The sequence below is a fragment of the Octodon degus genome, unplaced genomic scaffold (assembly GCF_000260255.1).
Source record: "Octodon degus isolate 3935 unplaced genomic scaffold, OctDeg1.0 scaffold00224, whole genome shotgun sequence".
Lineage (NCBI taxonomy): Eukaryota > Metazoa > Chordata > Mammalia > Rodentia > Octodontidae > Octodon > Octodon degus.
The window spans coordinates 740,235-766,638 of NW_004524800.1; the positions used below are offsets into that span (position 1 = coordinate 740,235).

The following is a 26,404-nucleotide window of genomic DNA, read 5'->3' on the forward strand; positions in this document are numbered from 1 at the left end:
GAGAAGAGAAGAGAAGAGAAGAGAAGAGAAGAGGAAAAAAATCTTTCCTTTTCCTTTTTGATTAATTTCTTATAAAAGGCAACATTATGCTACAGTAAGAATTACTTTGTGTGATACTATGTTGTTTTATGCAATAAAATAGTAGAAAAAATTTCCCCTCTGGTACTATTTGCCTGCATTTCTTCTTTGCTGCTATGAACTTTGAATGTCAGCTCTATCACCCCTTTATTCTATGATGTTCCTGTCTTGAAGCCAGATAACCACAGACAGAATTCCCTATACTGAGATCCAAATAGACTTGTCATTTAAATTAATGATGTTACTTACTGTGTCCATCAATGTAAAAGATGACTAATACAGACTTTACATGACAATATGATTTATTTCTTTTAAATAATTTTCTTGAGAAACAAATAGCAATGAGACAGTTTCAAAGCCGATTCCTAGCACAGTTTCAAGAATTAATACATTGCATATTGTTGTATTAGTGGTTATTCATTGCACAAGATGCAGACATGATATCCTGTTCACAAACACTTTCAAAAAAATCTCTCCATTCATTGAATTAAGAGAATGCAGCTGTATATCTATCCTAACTATTTTGAGTATACAGATACAAAATGGTAGTTCATTTGTATCCCCATTTTTTGGTTAGTTTTGTCAGAGAAGGCCATTGTACTGTCATTTAAATATCTTAGGTGCACAAATTCAGCAAAATGTTCCAATATAGTCCAGTGTAGTAGTCCATAGTAGTAGTGGGTTTTCCATAAGACTGGCAATGTCAGAAGTTTCTGACTTGAGCCTTTTACGGCTCAGCATATTAATATAGCTTTAATTTTTATTTTTGTTTTTACACTTTTCTGCTCAATGGTTAAGACCAACATAAAGCAAAAAATATATACCGAGAAATGTGACTTTTGTATCTGATAAAGTGAGTCAAATCCCCTCAGGATTTATTCTGATACCCTGTACCACAGTTTGTACATGCTTTGTCATTGTCAGCCATATGGATGAGTCATGGCAATTGCTTGAACAATTTGCTCTCTGTGAAAGACTGTAACTCAATTGACTTTATCATTCTTTATAACTAAGTAATACTCCATTGTATAAAATACCAAATCTTTTTCATCTATTCCTCCAGTGATGGGCATCTTGGTTGTCTCCAAAATTGAGATATCACAAATTGTGTTGCTATAAACATAGATACACATATATCACTACGATGTGTTGTTTTCAGTTCCTCTTGGAAAATTCCTAATAGGGTGATAGCTTTTTTCAATGGGATTTCTAGTCCTAGTTTTTTAAGGAGTCTCCACTCTGATTGCCATAATTGTTGCACCACTCTACATTCCCACCAGGAATGGAGAAGGGTTCCTTTTCCCCTAGCCTTTCCAACATTTGTTGTTCGTTGGTATCTTTATGATAGCCATTCTTCTGGGGTGAGATGGTATATCAGTGTTGTTTTAATTTCCATTTCATAGATGGCTAGTGATGTGGCTTATTTTTTCATGTATTTATTAGCTCCTAGAATTTCTTCTTCTGAGAACTGTGTCCATCTCGGATGCCCATTTCTGGGTTGGGTCTTTAAATTTTGGGACTCTAATGCTTTTTAGTTCTTTATAAATCTAGACGACATCAGACCTTTGTCTAAGTGCTTATTAGACAAGATTTTTTCCAAAATTGTGAGTTTTCTTTTCACTTTGTTGGTAATTTATTTTGATGCCAAGAAACTTCTTAATAAGAGGAGGTCCCAATTGCTAATTCTTTCAAGTATTACCCATGTGATTTCATTTTTGTTCATGAACTCTTTGCCTACTCCTATGTCTTCAAAAGTTCTTCTTACTTTCTCTTCCAGGAGATTAAGTGATTCTCTTTTAGTATATAGACGTTTAATCGACTTTGACTTTAGCTTAGTGCATAGTGATAGACTTGGTCAAATTGAAGTTTTTGGCATGTAAAGAACCAGTTTTTACAGCAGCATTTTTAATTTTTGTTATTTATTTTTTGTAATTATACCACTATTTATTTTGAAATGTATTAGATTTCTACAATAATAATAGAGAATAACTTCTTAATACTAAGTCCTCTGGGCTGGGGAGATAGTACACCGGCATAGTCTATCTCTATCTCTTTTTTCCATAATTTTTTGAGAAATAAATAGCAATGAGACAGTTTCAAATTGGTAGGACAGTTCCAATAATTAACACATTGCATACTGCCTTCCTAGTTTTTTTTTGTACAAGATGCAGACATGATTTCCTATTTACAAACACTATTAGAAGAAATCCCTCTGTTCATTGAATTAAGGGAATGCAGCTGTATATCTATCCTAACCAGTTTGAACACGCAGATACAAAATGGTCATTCATCTGTATCCCTTTTTTTGTTTAGTCCCATCATTTAAATATTATAGGTGTGTGAACTCAGCAAAATATTTCAGAATAGTCCAGTAGTCCTTAATATCTTTCCTAAAGTATCCATGGCAGAAGATTTGAAAATATGCATGTGTACTTGGTCAAGGTGTATATCTCCATACTTTGTCGTTAAGAATATAATAGTTTTGGGGTGGCCAGATAGCTCAGTGGACTAGGAGCCTGCTTTGGCAGATGCAGGGACTGGGTTTCGATCCCCAGCTTGTTGTGCTGGCCCTGTCCCTGAGGTGCACTGAGCCAGTCACCGAGACCAGGTGTGGTGGCACACACTTGTAATCCCAGAGCTGGGGAGGCTGAAATCAGGAGGATCACTATGAGTCTGACCTGCATAGTGAGACCTTGTACCAAATACAGTTTAAAAAGAAAGATGCCAAAAACCCCTGGCAAGGGCTGGCATGCTGGCTCAGCAGACTAAAGCACCCACTTAGGCACATGCAGCAGCCAGTGTTTGATCTCTAGTGTGCCGTACTGGCCTCCCCACAACCCTGGGGCATGCTGAGAGGGCAATTGAAACTGGGCATGGTGCCGCACAGCTGTAATCTCAGCTCTTGGGAGGCTGAACACAGGAGGATCACTGTGAGTCAGATCTATGTAGTCAGACCCTGTAGACTCTGTACTACATATAGTTTTTATTTATTTTGTGTAAGATTCTCATCCTACATACAATATTGGAGATACTTTACTGGTAAAGGCAATATCTATTTTGATTTCCCCATGTGTATAATGTATTCTTATTTAAGCAAGTAAAAGCTTAGTAAATGTATATAACAATGTATGGATGATGACAGATTCCTGATGGTAACATTAAAAGATTTTTTAAATTTATCATTGTGTGGAAAGAATACATATACAGTAGACTCTGTACTCTGAATTTTGACCTTTCCTGGATACTGATATATACTGGGTTACTGTTTTGTGATTCTAAGTGGTTGTATCAAAACACATTTCTCAGTCAGCCACCATAGTTACATTAGGAGAAACAGTTGATACTGTGTAGTGTATTGTGTTGCTAGCATTCTTGTATACAAGCATTCAATACAGTATATGACATTTGTAGCTCTTTAGCATAAAATAATTTTTGAGTTAGACTAGTATTCCCACTCTAAGTTGGTATAAATATTCTGAGTTCATTAAAATAGTTTATGTAACATATGACTTTTAGTAGGTTAGATATTTTTTAGATGCAAATTTTTAGACAGGGTCTCATTATGTAGTGCAGGCTGGCCTTGAATTCACTTATGTAGTACAAGCAGGCCTCAAAATCATGGCATTCCTCCTGCCTTAGAATCCCAAGTGTTGGGATTACAGGTGTGTGCCACTATGCCTTACTTAAATGCATTTTAAGTGAGGATATTTTCTTCTTTATGCAACACCATCTATTTGTACTTTGAAGTACGTATATGATTACATTATCATAGAAAGTTGATACATGTACATAACATGCCTTAATTCATCTTTATTTCCTAAACACATCTGTTCCTGTTCCTTCTAGTTCTTTTCTCCTTTCCAATTGTAAAACTTCTTTTTGTGATGCCCTTTGCCTTCCCTCTGTCCTCTATCTCTGTCTCCTGTGCCCTTTCCAACTTGGAAAGTTTTCTGGTCATCTGTATCTTGGATTTCTTGCATAAGAGAAACCATGTAAACTGTATGCTGTTGCCTGTAATCTCAACACTCAGGAGGCTGATTCAGGAGGATCACCTGGAGTTTGAGGCTAACCTGGGCTATGTAACCTGAATTATATAATGAGACTCTGTCTAATTTACCATCTGTTATGCTTTGTTTATAGGTGTCCCCTCAAAGACTCATGCAGTCATTGGTCTGCTCCTGGAGTTTGTGATTGATTACTGTGGGTGTGAATGTTGCACTGCCCTGGGGTAGGTAATTTGCAGTTTTTAAATTTTAAAAAATTGTTAATTAATTTTAATGAGAAAGAAACAGCAATGAAACTGTTTCAAAACAGGTTAGTAGGAGAGTTGTAATAATTAATACATTGCATATTGTTGCCTTCATAGTAGTTATTCACAGTACAAGATGCAGACAGATCTCTTGTCTAAACGATATTGATACAAATCTTTCTTCTCATTGAACTAAGAGAAAGTAGCTATATATCTATCCTATTTTGTATACACATGTATATTTTTTCACTACAAAATGGTCTTTCATTTATATCCCCTGTTTTGTCAGAGTTGTATGTTCCATTGTTGATAGAGAAGCTGTATTTGGAAAAGTCTTTAAAGGACTTTTTCATACTTGATCCCAGTTCAAATATTGTAGGTACTTAAATTCAGGAAAATATCACAATATGTTCCAATAGTCCATAATAGTTGTGGATTAGCAGCAAAATTGGCAATTGTCAAAAGTTGTTGACTTGAGCCTTTTATAGCTCAGCATATTAATATGGCATTACTTTTTGTGCATTGTGGTTATACTTTTCTGCTGGGTCGTTAAGACCAAATGAAAGCAAGACCTACATAACTGAAAATTGAACTTTTGTATCTGACAAGGTCAGTCAAACCCCCTTAGGATTTACCGTGACACCACATAGAGCATCTTGTAGATCTTTTGTGAGTGCCAGCCATCTGAATGGGTCACGACCATTGTTTGACCAATTTGCTCTCGGTGAAATCACATATTTATATAAACAAAATGGTTAAGCTAATGGTCCTAAGAATCTTCAGGTTTTTGAAAATAGCAGTTAATGGGTAGAATTCTCACCCTGACCAACTCTATATGCTGATACCTGTGAACTAAGCAACTTCACTGAAGATAGCAATGTGTAAAACTAAAACCATTTCTGACATACCTATCATTTTTGTCTTTTAAATGTGTACTGCTTCTAATGTCATTTCAATCATTACTATACTCTCTTTAAAGTAAATGTTTAAAAAGTTATTGAAAGAAAACAAGAGACAAGAAAAAAAAGTCATACTATTGTCCTGCTACAATCTTATATATAGATTGATTTCTAAATGTCTGTGTAAAAAAAGTTTAATTGGTTTTTTTCACGTTCTTTAAGGATTTAAAGTTTAGAATATCCATGGTTGAAAATAGCAGTTTCATGTTATGTCTAAGGCATTTGATATTCAGACAGATAGTGAAATTAAACTCAACTGCCTGTGTTACAGGGTAATAATATCATTAAGCTTCTCTTCTGGATGTTTAACAACTAAAGTTTGCAGACCAAAAATTAGAGAAAAGGAAGGGCTAAAAGGATAGTCAATATTTTGGCCCCAGCCCTTCAAGGTGAGTGAGGACTGAGGACATAAGAGAACCTGTGCTGTGACATCCTGTAATTCAGGGGTGTCCCAAATATCTGGATCAAGGAGATTATGGGGTCCACAGAGTAAAGTGATGGAAGATGTATAGTGTGCCTAAGGAGAGTCACCTAGAGATATTTTGTATTTCACTATAAGGAGGGAAGAGATCACTGTAAGGCTCAGCTGCTGCTACTCCTCCCTTTTCTCCTGCTCTTTGCTGCCCCTTTGAAAGGTTGTTCTCTATCATGAGCCACTGTACCTTGGAGCCAGCTAATTATGAACTGAAACCTCCAGTAACTGTGAGCTAAATAAACCTTTCCTTCCCTCATTTTGAGTGTAGGGTATTTCTCCCAGCAAAGAAAGAATAGTAACTAAGATATCTTCCTACTGAAATAGAGAGAAACTGTGCAATATTTAAGCTCATTTGTTTGATTTATTTCACTTAATAGTATGGTTTTAAGGTACATCATTTACCTCCATGTGCCTAAATTTTATTATTCTTTATTTACATTTATTTTATTGTTTTATGTATTTAGTACAGGGCCTAGAGTGTCTCACTACACAAATTGGACTCATTGTGATCCTCCTGTTATCAGCCTCCCAAATGTTGGGATTACGGGTATGTGCTGCTATGCCCAGTGTCAATCTCCACCTCAGTGTGCTCCACATGTAGGGCCAGGGATTTAACCCTGGTCCCTGCATCTGCCTAAGCAGGTGCTTTCATCTGCTGAGCTATCCAACTGGACCAATTTTATTGCTCTTTATGTCAGAATATTACTCCATTGCATTACCACTTTCATATCCATTTGACATACATTAATCTGGTTGAAAACCTGACTGGACTGAAAGTATCTAGAAAATGCTCCACTTCTGGGTTTGTGGGGGAATTTTCAGACAGTTGTCTTGTAGAACAATGAACTTAGTAAGGGAGACCAATTCTGAAGTAGGATAGAATGATCTAATATGATGAGAGCCCAAACATAACAAAAAGTAAATTAGGTACAAAGTTCTCAAATCTGTCTATCTTTGTGTAGTTTTTGCTACTGCCATCATCCATGAAAATTATCTCCAGTTTCAGTACTACTCAAATGTAGATGTTCAACAGCAACTCTTTGGGGGGAATTTTTAATCCTCTAGTATTGGATTTGGGTGGGATCATTAGTTCCTCTTGTTCTGAAGCTTCTAGCTTCTTGAATTTGGCATCTATTTATTTCTTCCATTTTTTAGCCTTCATATTGCCATTGTGAAACTAATTATTCAGTTTCTGATTATGTCAGCCAATCTAATACAACTTGTCTCATAACTTTACACAAACACAACATACACACACACACACACACACACACACACACACATATCCAAGCATTGTTCAATTTATTATATTCCTCAGGAGAACCTTGATTCATGGGACATAATAATTTGAAGCTCAAGGTTTGCGAGCAAAACTAGCTGAAATTTGTTTTTCGTTTTCACTATTTTATATAGATTCATTCTTACCCTAGATCTTAATAATCTCAGCATTTTAAAGTTGAGATATTTCACGGTTACACTTAAAGGAATCATTGTATACTTAAGGAAATCTAAAGAAATCACTTTAGGACTTCTTTGGCCTTATATGAATTGCTAACATCACTACTCTTGTACATTGGAGTCGTTATTGAGTAAATAAATGTTACTTCACTGTGATCTTGTGACAGTCAACCTGAAAACTAAGAAAGCTATTTACTGATAATGAAAGATAACATATACAACATGGATATGCTGGGAAATTGATAATTCACATCCTGGGTGGGGTAAAATACAACATGACTAGATTTCATCACACCAATCAGCCATTAAAAACTTATGAATTATTTATTTCTCTAATTTTAATTTATTATTCTCAGACCTCTTGCTTACAGATAATTGAAACTACAGAAAACAAAACTGTGCATAAAGAAAACAATTATATTCAATAACACAAATTAAAACAAAAATGGAGTATTCGTATTATACCAGGTAATTAAACTAAGGGATGGACGCTTATGCCTAGAGAATTATACAGTAATTTGTAACATGTTCAGGGCAAGATTGAGCAATGGAAGTGGAATGTCTTCATATAGATGAACTTTGATAGTGAAAAGAACTGTCTAAACATGGATTGAGAGTAAATACTTTTGCTTGCAAAAATACTTTCAGATAATGTGAATTTAATAGGAACAATAGACTAAAGGTGTGGAAGATCACTTGGGCAACTCTCCTTGAATGAAGAGTAATTGTCTCCATTTTGGCTGTGCTTGACTCTATTTCCATGTACTGGTATGTACAGAGCTGCTATGACTTGTTCCTTACGCCTTTCATTGGTTTTAAGCAATACATATAGGTTTAACAGAGGTATCAGTGGTAGTCTTTGAAGATGGTAAGTATGTTTCCCCAGAAACTCATGCCTGCTGCTCCTTAATATGAGCTGGGTTGAGCCTGGATAAAAAGCCAATGCTCCACACTGCCAGCTGGGATCAAGCCTTAAGATAGAGTCTATGACTTCCTGGGGTTTGGCAGATTACACATCAGAGCTGAGGCATGGATCAGAAAACATTAAATACTATCTCAATTGTGAAATGCAGATGACTCTCTGCATATCCTTCTCTCTGCATATTGCAGAGGTAAATACGGGCCTCTTACCTAGCCCAGCTCCCAGTATCACCTACTTCCTGCCACTCTCAGTCATCATCCTCAAACCACTCCTCCTCCATGACTGAATAAAACCTGGGTGATCCTGGGTTAAGACCATGAATCCAGATGGTCATTATTATGGCTGGACTTAGGACCCTTTGGCTCTCCATAACTGTAAATACACCTTTATTCTTGACGTGGGTTGCACTGGAAGTGGTAGATTGGAATTAACTTGATGGAAACTCCAATAACTTATTCATGAGATTATAAATTTAAACTTCTTGGACCCAGATGAAGACCAGAAAGGACTCTTTACATAAAGGAGTTTCATCTCTGATTCAGCTTCTGTAGAGATGTTAGTTCCAATGTCCATAGCTTTAGTGTTTAAGAGTTCACTCTGATGGTAACAAGGGAACTATAACATTTTGGCCCAATTTTTAGAAGAGGTTGAAAGAGGTTAAACGTTTTTGGTGGCTTGACTTATATGTTACTGAGATTCCATGTCAATGTATACTTGCATTTTAATAGAGAGGTTGAGGTCAGTTGGAGAAAAGTTATTGTGAATTTTCTTTCTTCCATCAAGTTAATTTTGTTTCTTCTGAATATATTCAGAAGTTGAGAAAAACTGGTAAGGAATAGAGGTTTGAAAGAAAGAGAAAAACTTATGATTATTTTGTTCTGAATTACTGAGCTAGCATGAACTCTTTATTATTGCTTTTGCAAAATAATATAAAACTGAATCTGTCAATTTCAACTAAAAAGAAATTAGCAGAATCTCCTTGTGTTTGAGATCACAACATACATTCATGTATGTATGAGATTTCATATTACAAAAGATAAGACTTTTAAACTAATGAGGAAAATATGATATGGAATAGATGTCTTAGGCTAGATTTGGCTATTTCCATATTTTATAGTAAGAACACAAATTTAGTTAAATATTCATCTGCCTGAAGGCATGGGGCTCATCCAGGCAACTTCTTGCAGTTCTACTACAAGTAAGACTAGTATTTTGTGTAACCTCCCTTTTTCCAGATACAAATGTGATCATTAAGCTTAATTATCAAGTTTACTGGATTAGAAGTTGTCTAGAAGATTAACACAACATTTCTGTGCCTGTCTACATGGGTAAGGGAAACATGACCTTGAATATTATATTTATCTTTTGGAACAAATGGACTTAGTGGACATGTTATGGTTTGTGTCTAGTTGTCCCCCCAAAGCCTCATGCAGTCATGGGGTGAGGACTTCCAGAGTTTGTGTTAACTCATGATCCACTGGGATTATGTGTGATCCAAGGCTGGAATTATGGGTCTTAGTACTGCTGGGATTACCCATAGGTGGGTAAATACTGGCAAGTACCCATAGGTGTGAGTACTTCCCCTACCCTGGGACAGGCAATTTGCATTACAATGTAAGGTGGGAAGAGAAGCTAGCTGCTTGAACTGCTGCTACCCCTCCCTTGCACTCTTGCTCTTTGCCGCCGCCATGAAAGGTTGCTCTCTGCTATGTGCTGCTCTGCGTTGGACCCAGCTGAGTATGGACTGAAACCTCCAGTAACTGTGAGCTAAATAAACCTTTCCTTCCTTCATTGTGAGTGTCGGGTATTTGTCCCAGCAACGAGAGAAGAGTAACTAAGACAGGACATATACAACTTGTTCCATCAAACCACAGATGAAAACACATTATTTTCAGATGCACATGGGTCATTTTCTAAAATAAAACACACACTAGTCCATAGCTCATGCTTAAGTATATGCAAGAAAACAGAAATTATCCCATGTATAGTATCTTACAACAGTGCAATGAAACTGGAAATAAATGACAAAAGAAACCAGAAAAACTACATAAATACATGGAAATTAAACAACATTCTACTCAGCAATCAATGGGTCAGAGATGAAATTAAACAAGTGAACAATATCTACAACTCAATGAAAATTCAAGCACAACTTATCGGAATTTATGGGATGTGATGAAAGCCGTTCTCGGAGGGAAATTTATAGCTGTGAACTAACACATTAAGAAAACAGAATGGGAACAAATAAACTCCCTAATGTCGCACCTACAGGATCTAGAAAAGTAAGAGCAAACCAAATCCAAAACCCAAATATGGGAAGAACTCATAACGATCAGAGCAGAAATTGATTCAATCGAGATGAAGAACACAGTTCAAATGATTAATGAATCAAAACCTGCTTCTTCGAAAGATTAAATAAAATCGAAAAGCCCCTAGTTAACCTCATCAAAGAGGGGGAAGAAAAAGTTCAAATACAAACAATAAGGAATGGAAAGAGTGCAATTACCACAGATCCAGTGGAAATTCAGATTACCAATAGCTTCATTGAGAGTGTATACTCTCACAGAATAGAAGACACAGATGAAATGGACAGATTCCTAGAAAGGTAAAATTTACAAAAAGTGAATCAAGAAGATATTGCAACTCTCAGTAACCCAGTACAGCCAATGAAATACGAAATGCAATAAAAAACAAAACCGGCACAGAAAAGTACAGGTAATGTTGGATTCACACCTGAGTTCTACAAGAAATTTAATGGAGATGTAATCTGTATATTCCTCAAACTCTTCAATGAAATTGAAAAGGAAGCAATCCTCCCAAAATCATTCCTGCAGGCAAGTTATACTGATATCAAAACCAGGGAAAGATGCAACTAAAGAGAGAACTACAGATTAATGTCACTCCTGAGCATAGATGCAAAAATTCTCAATAAAATCCTAGGAAAAAGAATACAGCAAATCATTAAGAAGATTATTCACACTGACAAGGTATGATACATCCCAGGGTTGCAAGGATGGTCCAATATACACAAATCTATAAACCTAATACGCTGTATCAATAGAGCCAAATCTAAAACATACATGATTGTCCCAATTGATGCAGAAAAAGCTTTTGAGAAAGTCCAAAACTCATTTATGTTCAAAGTCCTACAGAAAATTAGAATATATGGCCTGCACTTTAATCTGATAAATGCCATCTATGATAACACAATGACTAACAATATTCTAAATGGGGAAAAATTGAAATATCTCCCTCTCAGATCTGGTACAAGACAAGGATGTCTTCTATCACCACTCCTATTCAATATAGTTCTGGAATCATTAGCTAGAGCCATGAGATAAGAGACAGAAATAAAATGAATAAAAATAGGTAAAGAAGAAGTTAAATTACCATTATTTGCAGATGACATGATACTTCACTTGGAAGACCTAAAAAAACTCTAAGAAGAACTACTAGAATTGATACACTAGTGCAGAGGCATAGCAGTATACAAAGTCAACAGCATTCTGTTGAAAATTCAATAGGATTTTCTACACAGATAACAAACACACTCAGATATTAGAGAAACAATAACTTTTACCCTTGTATGTCAGAAAATGAAATATTTGGAATTTATCTAACTAAAGAAGTCAAAGATATCTTCAATGAAAATTATAGTACTCTGGGAAAAGAGATTGTAAAGGATTTCAGGGAAGATATTCCATGCTTCTGTATAGGAAGAACCAACATTGTGAAGATGGCCATGCTCCAAAGTAGAGATTTAAAGTAATCTCTATCAAACTTCTAACTCCATGCCTTGCAGACCTAGAGAAATCATTCCTAAAATTTTTTGGAACCAGAAAATACCTAGAATAACAAAGGCAATCCTGGGTAACAAAAATAAGGCAACAGGCATTAAAATCCCTGACTTGAAATTATACTGCAAAGCAACTGTGAAATAATTATCATGGTATTGTCAACAAAATAGGCCTGAGAATCAATGGAATAGATTATAAAATGCAGAAACCTCTATGAACACATGCAGCCACCTTATCTTCAACAAAGGGGCCAAACATACCTACTAGAAGAAAGATAGCCTCTTTAACAAGTGGTGCTGTAAAAACTGGCTCTCTGCATGCCAAAAAGTAAAACTTGACCCATGTCTATCACTGTGCACTAAGCTAGAGTCAAAATGGATTAATGATCTAAACATTGAAACGGAAACACTAAATCTCTTGGAAGATAAATTACTAGCAACTCTTGAATATATAGTGGTAGCCAAAGATTTCATGAATAAAAGTCAAATGGCACTGGTAATCCTTGAAAGAATTAACATCTGGGACCTCCACTTATTGAGAAGATTTTGCACCTCAAAAGAAATTACCAACAAACTGAAAAAGACAACCCACAAATTAGGAAAATATCTTGACTAATAAGCACTCACACAAAGGTCTGCTCTCTAGAATTTATAAAGAATTAAAAATGATTAGGGACCCAAAATTTAAAGACCCAACCCAGAAATGAGTGTTCGAGATAAACCCACATTTCTCAGAGGACAAAATTAAAGAAGAGCATAAATATACGAAAAAATTCTCCACATGACTATCCATCTGGGAAATGCAAATTAAAATAACTCTGAGATACGGTCTCACCCAGAAGGAATGAACATCATAGAGAAATCAACCAAGAAAAAATATTGGAGATGCTGTGTGCAAAAAGGAACTCTTCTCCACTGCTGTTGGGAATATAGAATGATTCAACCATTATGGAAATCAGTGTGGAGACTCCTTAAAAATCTAGGAATGGAAATCCCACTCAAACCAGATATCCCCTATAGGGAATTTTCCCAAAGGAACTGAGAACATCATATCATAGTGATATGTGTGTACCTATGTTTATAGAAGCACAATTTGTGACAGCCAAATCTTGGAAACAACCAGAATACCCATCACCTGAGGAATGGAGGAAAAAGATGTGGTATTTTTATACAATGGAGTATTACTCAGTTATGAAGAAGGATGAACATGAAGCCTTTATATTTAAGTGGATTGCACTTGAAGATATACTCATAAGTGAAATAAACCAGACCCAAAATGTGTAAATATCATATATTATCCCTGGTATGAGAACTCAAAAGAAGAGATAAAAATAGAAAGGTATAACACAATTGAAAGGAAAGCTAGTACTTGAGGCTTAGACAAAGAACAGGAAACGTGACAGGGGAAAAACCATACATTTATATGCACAAGATAGGTAAGGCAATGATCCTGAGAATCTTCTGCATGCTTTTTTAAAAATAATTTTATTGAGAAACAAACAGTATTAAAAAAGTTTCAAAACCGATCATTTGGGCAGTTTCAATAACAAATACATGGCAAATTGTTGTCTCAGTGATTAATCATTTTACAAGATGCAGACATGACATGCCCTGCACAACCACTATTAGAGTAAATCTTATTTGTTGAATTAAGAGAATGCAGCTGTACATCTATCCTAACAAATTGAATATACAGATACAAACTGGTTATTCATTTGTATCACTCTTTTTTGTTTAGTTTTGTCAGAGAAGGGTATTCCATTGTCATTTAAATATTGTAGGTGCGTGAATTCAGCAAAACATTTCAATATAGTCCAGTAGTCCATAAGAGTAGTGGGTCATTCACAGCCCTGGCAAGGTCAGAAGTTGCTGACCTGTGCACTTTACAGCCCAGCATATCAACATGGCTTCACGCCTTATACCTTGTTTTTATTGTTTTCTGCTGGATGGTTAGGATCAAGATAAAGCAAGACCTATGTTACAAGAACTGTAACTTTTGTATGTGATAAGGTCAGTCAAATCCCCTCAGGATTTATCCTGAAACCCTGTATCACACTTTGGAAATACTTTGTCATTGTCAACCGTGTTGATAAGTGATGGCCATTGCTTGCCTTTTTGCTCTCTGTGAAAGCCTGAGAGAATGTTTTCTCTCCATGTGACTCTCTTTAGACACACTCTATGTCATTGACCACATTCTTCTGTGGCACCATAAGCTCCTTGATCAGAAAATTTGGAACACAACTGAGTTACATGATGTTACAGCATAGGTTCTCCTATGTCCTGAGTCTTCACTGACCTTGAAAGGCTATGGCCAAAATGTTGGATGACCTTGCAGCCCTTCTTTTTCTCTAACATTTGTTCTGAAAGCATAGCTTGTTAACGCTCCAGGAGAGCAGTTTATTATTACCCTACAACATATGCAGTTGGGTTTAACCTAACTATATGTCTGAATATCGAACCTGTTAGGCACAACATGGAACAGGTGTTTTCCATCAAGAACTGATATGTTAAACTTTAAGTGCCTACAGAATATGAACAAATAATTTAAAATATAAAAAAAATTTAAAACAATATGAATAAACAATTACATATTTTTAAACAGAAATTTAGGTAGCTAACCATAAATAACATTGTAGCAGGATAGTCCAATGACATTTTTTTTCTTGTCTCTATTTTTCATTTGTTACTCTTTTTTAAAAAAAAAAAAACAAAAATTTACTTGAGAAACAGTATGACAATAATTGGTATGTTATGACAACCAGTACATATTTGAAGACTAGAAAGACAGGCATTCCAAGCATAACCCTACTATTACACATTGCTATCTTCAGTGCAGTTGCTTAGTTCACAGGTATCAGCATATAGAGTTAATCAAGGTGAGAATCCCACCAATTAACCGCTAGTTTCAAAAACCGCTAGTTTCAAAAACCGCTAGTTTCAAAAACCTGCTGATGTTTCTCAGGATCATTGCCTTACCTTATATACACCATCTTGTGTGTATAAATGTATGGCTTTGCCCCTGTCATGTTTTCTAGCTTTTCTGCTTGCCTCCTCTTTGTTGTCTAATCCTAAATTTCTTGCTTTCCTTTTAGTTTTGTCATACCTCACTATTTCTATTTCTTTTCTTTTAGTTCTTATACTAGGGAGACTATACCATTTACACATGCGGGTCTGGTTTATTTCACTTATGAGTATATATTCAAGTGCAATCCACTTAAATATAAATGCTTCAAATTTATCATTCTTTTTGTTTGTTTGTTTGTTTGTTTTGGTGGAACCGGTGATTGAACTCAGGTCCTTGTGCTTGCCAGGGAAGCGCTAATTCTACTGAGCCATCTACCCAGCCCCAAGTTTATCATTCCTTACAGTTAAGTAATACTCCATTGTATAAAAATACCACATGTTTCTCATCCATTTCTCAGGTGACAGCTATCTTGTTTGTTTGAAGTTGTGGCTATCACAAATTGTGCTGCTATAAACATGGGTACACATGTATCTTTATGATTTGACGTTTTCAGTTCCTCCGGGAAAATTCCCAGGAAGAGGATAGCTGGCTTGAATGGGATTTTCAGTCCTAGATTTTTAAGGAGTCTGGACACTGATTTCGATAATTGTTGCACCAGTCTACATTCCCACTAGCAGTTGAGAAGGGTTCCTTTTTTCCCCAGAGCCTACACAATATATATTATTAGTTGATTTGTATATGATAGCCATTCTTTCTGGGGTGAGATGGTATCTCAATATTGTTGTAATTTGCATTTCATGGATGGCTAGTGATGTGGAGCATTTTTTCATATATTTGATTGCTTCTTTAATTTTGTCCTGTGAGAAGTGTGTGTTCATCTTGGATGTCCATTTCTGGATTGGGTCTTAAAATTTTGGGGGCCCTTATGGTTTTTAGTTCTTTATGAATTCTAAAGAGCAGACCTTTGTCTGAGTATTTATTAGTCAAATTTTTTCCTAATTTGTGGGTTGTCTTTTTCACTTTCTTGGTAATTTCTTTTGAAGTGCAAAAGCTTCTCAGTAAGAGGAGGTCCCAATTGTTAATTCTTTCAAGTATTACCAGTGCTATTTCTTTTTTGTTCATGAAAATGTGCCTACCTCTATATCTTCAAGAGAGGCTACTAATTTCTCTTGCAAGAGATGTAGGGTTTATGTTTTAATATTTAGATCTTTCATCCATTTTGACTTTAGCTTACTGCGTGGTGATAGATGTGGATCAAGTTTTACATTTTGGCATGCAGAGAGCCAGTTTTTTCAGCACCACTTCTTAAAGAGGTTATATTTCTTCTAGTAGGCATGTTTGGCCCCTTCAGCAAAGATAAGGTGGCTGAGTGTGTACGTATTAGATTTTTCATGTCCATTATGATTTGCTTTACATAGTTGCGTGCTCCCATGTTTGGTACATACATATTTATGAATGTTACCTCTTCCTCTTGAATTTTTCTCCTAATCAGTATATAGTGGCCTTCTTTATTTCACTTGATCATTATTGGTTTGAAATTGATACTGTTTGATAATAGGATTGCCACCCCTGCTTTTTTCAGAGCTACTGGGGCATGCAATATTGTGTTCCATCCTTTGAGTTTCAGCCTATGAATGCCTTTATGAGTTAAATGTGTTTCTTGTATAGAACATATTGTTGAATTTTGTTTCCTAATCCACTGTGCCAGTCTATTTCTCTTAATTGGTGAATTGAGTCCATTTACATTGATGTTTAGAATTGAGATGTATGGACTTATGATTGACATGTTATTTACTTGTTGTCGTTTACTCCTGTTTGTCCTGTGTTTAATTGTTTGCCCTATTACTTTTTTTCCTGCATCCTAGTTCTTTTTAACTGATCTTTTCTCACCTTCTCACAGACTTTTCAAGACCTGAAACTCTGTCTTCACTTTCTCTTAAACGGTTTTGCAAGCTTGTGACTGAGATTTTAATTTCCTCTATATCTCTTTGACTCTGCTTCATGTGATCTACTTCTTCCTGTGTTGCTCATTCAAGGAATCCGTCACTTTTCTAATCTCCTCTATTTTTTTTTAGCAATGTCTTCTTTAGAAGCAGTTATAAATTCTTTCACTGCAGTGTTTTTTTCAGATTGGGTTGCCTCCTTATGTTTCTGTAGTTGGTTCTTTTCTTCAGATGCTCTGAGTTCTGAGAATTCTTTTTTTATTTCAGAAAAGAATTCCACTCTGAGTTCCTCTACAACTTTCTGCTATTGTTTATTTACTGTCAGTACTATTAATTCATACATTTCAGCTGAAATAGTGTCCCCTGCACTTGTCCCTGGTGGCATTTTGTTTCCTCTATATGTTTTTGCATTTGACTCTCTAATGCAGATCCTATTAATTCAGGGATTTCTTTTTTCATTTCCAATCTGAGTTCCTCTATACTTATCTGCAGTTGTTTTAATTTTGTCTTTCCCTGGTTTTGGTATCAGTATAAGTCTTGCCTCCAGAAATGATTTTGCGAGGAATGCTTCCTTTTCAATTTCATTGTAGAGTTTGAGGAGGATAGGCATTATATCTTCCATAAATTTCTGTAGAATTCAGCTGTGATTCCATCAGCACCTGGACTTTTATTTTTGTTAGTTTTTTTTTATTACATATTGTATTTCACTGGCTATTATTATTGACTTTTGTGTATTGACTTTGTAACCTGGTGTACTACTGAATTTCTCTATTAATTCTATTAGCTTCTTGGTGGAGTTTTTTGGGTCTTCCAAGTAAAATATCATATCATCTGCAAATAATGATAATTTAAATTCTTCTTTACCTATTCTTATTCCTTTTATTTATTTCTCTTGTCCAATGGCTGTAGCTTATGATTACAGAGCTATATTGAATAGGAGTGGTGATAGAAGACATCCTTGTCTTGTACCAGATCTAACAGTAAAAGATTTCAGTTTTTCCCCGTGTAGGATTATGTTAGCTATTGGGTTTTCATAAATGGCTTTTACCAGATTGAAGTAGAGGCCATCTATTCCAATTTTCTGTAGGACTTTGAACATGAATGAGTGTTGGACTTTGTCAAAAGCCTTTTCTGCATCAATGGAGATGATCATGTGGTTTTTAGTTTTTGCTCTATTGATATAGTGTATTACATTGATAGATTTTCGAATATTGAATCATCCTTGCATCCCTGAGATGAATGCTTTGTGGTCATGTTGTATGATCTTATTGATGATTTGCAGTATTCTATTTGCTTGGATTTTATTTATTTATTTATTTATTTGTGACTTCTTTCTTTTATTTCTCATTTTTTCCTTAATGTTATTGAGAAATAAATAGCAATCAGACAGTTTCAAATCAAATTGGGAGGACAGTTCCAATAATTAATACATTGCATACTGCCTTCCTAGTGGTTATCTGTTATACGTGATGTAGAAATGGTATCTTATTCACAAACATTACTAGAATAAATCCCTCTATTCCTTGAATTAAGAGAATGTAGCTATATATCTATCATAATAACTTTGAATACACAGATACAAAATAGTCATTCATTTATATCCCTTTTTTGTTTAGTGCCATCATTTAAATATTATAGGTACATGAACACATCAAAATATTCCAAAATTGTTCAGTAGTCCATAACAGTATTGGGCCTTCAACTTCACTGGCAATGTCAGAAGTTGTTGACCTGAGTCCCCTACAGCTCAACCCAAGAACATGGATTTATTACTTGTACTTCATTTTCATGCATTTCTGCTGGATGGTTAAGCAAAATCTATGTAACAAGAACTATAACTTTTGGATCAGATAAGGTCAGACAAATACCCTCAGGATTTGTCCGGAAACCCTGTACCTCAGATTGTAGATCCTTTGTCAGTGTCAGCCATGTGGATGACTCATGGCCGTTGCCTGGTCAATTTGTTCTTTGTGAAAGCCTGAGAAAAAGTTTTCTCTCCCTGTGACTCTCCTTAGGCACACTGTACATCATCAATCACTTTCTTCTTTGGCCCCATAATCTCCTTGATCAGAAAATTTGGACACAACTGAGTTACACGATGTTAAAGTACAAGTTCTCACATGTTCTTAGTCTTAATTGACCTAGGAAGGCTAGGACCAGAATGTTGACCTTCCTTGCAGCCCTCCTTTTTTGCTAATTTTTGGTCTGCAAACTTAGGTTGTTAACCTTCCAGTAGAGAAGCTTATTGTTATTAGCATATAACCTAGGCTGTTGAGCTTAACCACACTATCTGTCTGAATATCTGCTTCAAGTTTGTATATGGTTAGATTTTTGGACTTATCTGTAAACATAAGAAGTATATAAATCTTTATGCCTTTTTAAAAAAATATATTCTAATTTTTAAATGTTTTTTCATCATATTCTAGAGGGACTTAAATTTCAACATATCAATACTTGATGAAAAATACCGGTTCCATGTTATGCCTAAGATGTTTGATATGCACATGGGTCACTCTCCATAGCCCAATAACAGCCACTGACAAAGGTTCTACAATTTGAGGTAGAGGATCTCAGGATAAATCCTGAGGGGATTTCACTGACCTTATCAGACCCAAAAGCTACAACTCTTGTTGCATAGGTCCTGCTTTACCTTGGTCTTAACCATCCAGCAGAACAGTATAAAAATGAAGTATAAGAAGTAAAGCCATGGTGTTATGTTGAGATGTAGAAGACTCAGGTCAACAACTTCTGACATTGCTAGTCAAGCGGAAGACCAAATACTATTATGGACTATGGAACTCTTTTAGAATATTTTGCTAGGATTTTATATAGGATTTTTGCATCTATGTTCATGAGGGAGATTGTCCTGTAGTTCTCTTTCTTAGTTGCGTCTTTCCCTGGTTTTGGTATCAGTATAATACTTGCCTCCAGGAACGACTTTTGGAGAATTGCTTCCTTTTCAATTTCATTGAAGAGTTTGTGGAGTATAGGGACTACTTCTTCTGTAAATTTCTTGTAGATTTCAGTTGTGAATCCATCCAGGTCTGGACATTTCTTTGTCCGTAGGTTTTTTATTACATCTAGTATTTCATTGGCTGTTATTGGGCTATGGAGAGTGACCCATGTGCAGCTGAGAAAAATGTGTATTCAGCTGTGTTTGGGTGGAACACTCTGTATTTGTCCACCAAGTCCATTTGTTTCAAGCTCTGGTTCAGTTCTGTTATTTCTTTGCTGAGTGTTTGTCTGGTTGACCTATCTTTTTTGGCATAAGGGGGTGTTAAGGTCTCTTGTTAAGATTGTAGTATTGGATATTAGATTTTCATTTCCAATCTGAGTTCCTCTATACTTCTCTGCAGTTGTTTTTTTTATTTCAGAAGGTTTTGATTCATTGATTTCAGATGTGTGATTCCCCATTTATTCTATGTTAGTGTCCTCTGCAGTTGTTATGGGTGGGTTTGGGGTCTGAGATTGCATTGCGTTCCTTCTCATTGTCATTTTATGTAGCACTGTTTTCTGACCTTCGTTGTAGAGCTTTGGTGCAGTTATAACCTTAGCACCTACTGAAGTTCAGGTGCAGATCTACAAAGTTTGAATTTATTCTGCTGTGCCTGGCTTGGGTCTGGCTTCTGTGCTCAACTCCTTCCTGCTGCTGCTCTTGGCAGTGAAACTGTTGTGCCCCTCTGGCAAGCTGTTCTGCTCCTGGACTAGGTGAGTGGCCTTGTCCCCTATACTCTCTGCAGGGATTGGAGCTGCAGCGTTTCACCCCAGGTCTGTAGTCCAAGCCTGAGCTGATTCTGGAGGGGACAAAGTGGAGTAGGGTGTAGAGGAAGCTCTCCCACACACTTACTGGGCCTGGGCTAGGGCTGGATCTGGGGGTTCCCAGAAAGCGACAGAAATTCTCACTGGTGGGCTGGGTGGAGGGGTACTGCATAGTGGTGTGGGTGACCCAAGAGGGTCTCAACCACACTCACCCGCCTGGGGTAAGACTGGATCTGGGGGTCCCCAGAATGCCACAGAAATTCTCACTCAGTGGGTGGGGTGGGGGTGTGCTGAGATTTGGGGGGCTCCCAAGGGGGTGGAAGAGGATCTCACCCACGCTGCACCTGGGCTTGGACCTGCATTTCCCGCTGGTGCAGGGCAGCAGGAAGCTCTTCCATACACTCACCAGGCCTGGGCTAGGACTGGATCCAAAGGTATCCCTAACTTACTGAATTTTTTGTAAAAGCTACTTACTAATTGTAGACTTGAACTGTTCATTCATTTGAGAGCATGAAAATTTACAGAGGAAAGCATTATTTGCAAAATTGTACTCAGTTAGTTTCATTGTTTGTTTTTGTTCTTTTTTAAAAATGTTACTTTTATTTGGTTGAATTGTTTTTTAGGGGAGGTGTTTTTTTTTTTTTTTTGTTTGTTTCTTGTGCCAAGTATGATCCCGGGGCTTCCAGCTTGCTAGGCAAAAATTCTATCGCTGAGCCAAATCCACAGCCGCTGTACTTAGTCAGAATAATACTTTAATAAACAAAATTTTTCTAATGTTGGCCCCAAAAATTACTTCACTGTAATTCATTAATGTCAAACATTAGTCCTGTGATTTTTCTCATGACTTTGTTCACATAGACCAATGTTACTCTTACACTTTTCTGAGTGTAACAAGTGTTTCAAGTCTACTGAAGTTTTATGCTTTCCAGAAAGTTTCCTCTGATTGTGCAGCCCTCACTAACTTTGCTTTCTCTGGCCTCTAAAGCAGTTGCCTTCAGAGACAGTCATTTCACACTTAGCAAATTGAAACTAATGTTGTTCTTTGACTTTCTTCTTCTTTATTTTGGTCTAACTTTCCATATCCTTTCGCTTGGTATATGTTTTTCCTGAATACCTCAGTGCCCTTACCACACGAGGTACTTTTTGAAGTAATAGCAGTCCTAATCACTTTTGAACCCATCTCCATCAAAAAGTTACCTGCTTCCCTGGCAAGCACAAGGGTCTGAGTTCAATCCTCCACTCCACACACACAACAAAAAGTATTTAATGAGTAAATATTTCTTCGCTGACTATTATCATCACTTTCTTTAAACAGTCTTAAATTACATGGCTGTATTCTGGCATATATATCCACAAAATTCATAAGACATTCTATACTGGGGAGGAAGTCATACTGTATTTCTGTGCCAACCTCTTAGAGCCTTCAACATGGAACCATTGGAGGCTTGGAAAAGAACTGTGAATGAGGTTGTGACACTAACTACACTACCTAAAACAAAGCCCAGAAGAAGCTGCAGCTGATCCTGGTAGACTTTAGGCAGCTGTGCATCCTGAAGGGCATTCATCCCCATAAGCCTAAACATAAGAAGAAAGTGAACAATGGCTCCACAGCAGTCCAAACCTTTTTCTCTCATTAAAGACACAAAGGGGGGCCAGGGAGATGGCTCAGTGGAATAAGCGCTTCCCTGGCAAGCGCAGCAGCCTGAGTTCAATCCCTGGTTCCACCAAAAAATAAATAAATAAATAAATAAATAAATAAAAATGAAAAAAAAAACTGTGTTAAAGACACAAAGTTTTGGGGCCAGGGAGATGGCTCAGTGGAATAAGCCCTTCCTTGGCAAGTGCAAGGGCCTGAATTCAATCCCCAGTTCCGGAAAAAAAAAAAAAGTTTCTCCTCCATGAACCCATTGTCAACAAATTCTGGGAATACAAAGTGCTTAATCAGAAGGTCCAGAAGGCCTGTGGGAAAAGTAAGTGGAACACTGAAAAACATCTGAAGGATAATAAGTCCATCTACAAACTTGAGCACATCATCAAGGAGTGGTACCATACATTTGTTGATCCTCTGTAAGGCCTGGATGACTCCCTGTCCATGTTCTTCCTCTTTTCCACCTTCCTGTGGATAGGTAAGTGCCACATATAGACCATCCAGTAGTGCCTCTGGCTCACCATGGAGTTTTTGCAATACATCATTGCTGTCTGTGCCTTGAAAAACATCTTCATGTCCATTAAAGGAATTTACTGCTAGGCTGTGGTGCTGGGGCAGCCCATCATGTGGATTACACTCTATTTCTTCTCCCATGATCACCCAATAGATGTGGACTACTGGATCATGGCCATTTTCACTGAATGCTACACCACTTTGCTGGGCTTTGTCAAGTTCCACCTCTACTAGTTGCTCAAACTCCACTGTCTGCCAAAGCTTGAGGATCAGGCCTGAACAGAGGTGAAAGTGAAGGAGGATACTTCACTTTGGATTCCAAGAGCTCCATAGAGAAACTGGCAGCCCTCAATGCCAACTTGGCCCATGTGGTGGTGCCCGTGCTGGATGAGGAGACTTAGGCTGATGAGTTTCCTGCTGATGGAGAGATGTCAGCACAGGAAGGGAACTGCAGGAAGAAGCTGGAGGCTCAAGAAAAGCACAAGAAGATCTTTGAATGCCTGACGTTATTCCTCAACTGCGAGGTGCCCCGAGAGGCCCTGGCCTTCATCATCACTAGTTTGAAGGATGGGATTTGTCCTGGGACAAATCTTTGTGTGTTAGGCCATCTATGATGTCACAGACTCTTCAGTCACCCACAAGATTGTCTAAAGGCCTGGACAGCAAAGGTACTATGTGCAGCCTCAGTGGGTGTTTGTGTCAATGCCTGGCACCTCCTCCCTGTGGCAGAATACTTCACTGGTGTGCAGCTGCCCCGAGCCCTTTGCCCTTTGTGTTTGAGAAGGAAGGAGATCACATTCCACCCAAGAAGCTGAAGCTGCTGGCTTTGCAGCAAGGAGAGGACCCAGTAAGCTTGAAAGAATTGGAAGAGGAGTAGGAACAAGAAGAGAATCAAGGTGATGATGAGGAGGAAAAAAAGCAAGAAGATGGAGAGGCTGATTCAGAGAAGGAGGAAGAGGCCTACTCCTGGCAGGAGTAGCAGAAGATGGAGGAGAAGAAACCCAGGGTGAGGGAGGCACCATGAAGCTAGAGGACAAGAAGCAGCTGGCCCAGAGGGAGGAGAGTGAGGCTACACCCTTGGTCATCCTGGTGATTACAAAGCAGGAGAAACACCTTTACCAAAAGATCATGTTTAGCAAAAGGCTCAAAGTCTGAGAGACCAACAAGCTGGCACAGAAGCAGAAAGCTCATGATGAAGCTCTGAGGCCTGAGAAGAAGGCAAAGAAGGCAAGGCCTGTGTGAGTGCTTATGGTCCTCATGCAGCTGGACATGGCAGAGACAGGCCAGCCAACCTATGCTAGTGGCAGACCAGTTACTTTTCTCCCCTGGCCAGCCCTGAAACTCTCATGCTGTCTGGTTAGGTGCATGGGCTCCAGGATCCTGTGGACAGAGCTCTGTGCTGGTGGCTGAGCAGAGAAGAGGCATTCTTCATCCTCAGGAGTGAGTGACATGGGGGAGCAGGCACCGGACAGACCTCTCTTTTCCTGTATTTATTTACCCTGGGTCTCTATAGCCCCCACCTATGACTGGATCTGTGACTGTCTGGGTGCTGTGATGGGGTGAGAGTGGGGAAGATTTTGTTATTAAATGACTGGAATATATATATATATACATATATATATATATATATATATATTCTATACTTTATGTATTTCAATTCATATTCATAGTACTTTTTGAATTTTAAAATACATAATTTTGTAGACAATATCTATAAGGTTTGGTAGAAAACTATGCAGTAACACACAATTATTTTTCTAATGACTAGATCCTGGCTAAAATATTCCTTTAGTTTATTGTGAATTCATTATGCTTTTCTGTTTTGAGTAATAAAATAGGAATGACATAATTAACAATAAAAATATCATTTTAAAGGAAGCAAATTTGAAAAGACAGTTGTATTTTCTCTCAATTTATTTCTCTCAAAATATTTTGAACTCAATTTGAAATGCAAATTATTGCAATAATGTTCTTCTAAATAGATATGCATATTCTTGTAAAATTTGAGAATTTTCAATTTAAGCCAGTAATATTTCTTGTTTCAAGTAAAAGCATGATTTGGAGACAAATATTTGACTTTAGTACAGGTAATTATGTGAATATGCTTGTAGGATACATAATTGAGAGGTAGAAATTGATCAGATATATTTAATATTTTCAAGTAAAAACTTACTTATATTCTGATGTAAGCTATCTAAAGTTTAGCTTCACATTAAGACATGGTATATGAGTGGTGAACACAATCATTGTTTTATACTTATCCAGAGAAAGTGCTCCATTATTACTGGAATGTTTATTTGAAAGTCCTAGTAAGGAAGCATTTTCATATCTTTTATGGAACATCGGATTTCTTACACTGTTGTAATTGAAAGAAAGTATGGTATTGGAAGTGATTATTAAATAATAGTTGGAATTTGAAGGGATGCTTCTGTGCACAAGGAAAATTTACTTCTTTGTTATCATCTTGGTAGGAATCAAGTTGAGCTATGTATTTTGGAGTTAACTCCTTTCATTTCCCTACACTGGCTAAAATAAGACAAACAAAAAAGAATCCTATATGCTTGACATAAGATTATCCATTTCATGACATATAGGTCTCTGTTGGTTATAGTTTATAGGGATTCTAGATGGCCTCTTACTGCTCAAAGTAAAATTGTTCCTGTGTGGAATTTGAATGCTTCATGAATGGAATTCTGAAAGGTACCCCAGACACTGTTTCTGGTATGAAGCCTATTACTCTGCTTTGCCTCTACTCCCAGACATGTGCTCAGGCTTGCCTCCAACAAATTGTCTCTACTTAGAATATTGAAATTTATTTATTCAGTGACCCTCATATCCTCTCCTGTCTTTAAAGGACAATCATAGTAATTCAAATCTAATTCCTACTTCTGTAATAACTTCTAGTAGCCTAACTCTCACCCTGATCTATACAGGCATCTTCTGAATGGAACATAGCTAGTGGAAAACACATAGCCATGTTGGTTTGTCTCATTTTAAGCTTAAAATTGTTAATATCAAGTGAGTTCAATCCAATTCCCTAATGTTACATTTAGCAGATATCCTCTTTGCTTAACTGTAAAAACTAGCTGTAAACATGGTTTTCTGGTATTAAGCACTGAAGTTAAGACCTTTGCACTGAACCACATCCTGAAACATTTTTAATTTTTAAAATTTTGAAATAGGGTTTTTCTAGCTCAGTTTCCAGGTGGTAATTGAACATGAAAGTTGACTGCCTCAGCTACCCAGTGTAGTGGAATTATATGCACAAACCACTATAGGTGGCTACCAAAACTATTAACAACTCATCCACGTATCCAGGCCTACTTTTTCAATGAAGAAAAAGTGTTCTTGATTCTGTGAAAGACCATCCCTTGTATTGTGCATGAAGCCTAATTTTTGCCTCAAGGATAAGGATATTGATACAATTACTCTTTTGTGTCTCTTTCTGAAAGACTTTCCTCCATTCTATCAGATAATGTCTATGTTCATAAATATATTATTTTACTAGCCTCCAATTGCCTTCAGAATATTAATAAAAGGGTATACATTGCTTTGGGGCTGGGGAGATGGCTCAGTGGCATAAGCGCTTCCCTGGCAAGTGCAAGGGCCTGAGTTCAATGCCCGGTTCCGCAAAAAAAA

The 26,404-nt window shown here is 37.0% G+C and overlaps 1 pseudogene; it reads left to right on the forward strand.

The window, feature by feature from the left end:
• The window catches only part of LOC101572235, a 28,406-nt pseudogene extending 4,399 nt beyond the window's left edge, over positions 1-24,007 (forward strand).
• The last annotated feature ends 2,397 nt before the right edge of the window (positions 24,008-26,404 follow it).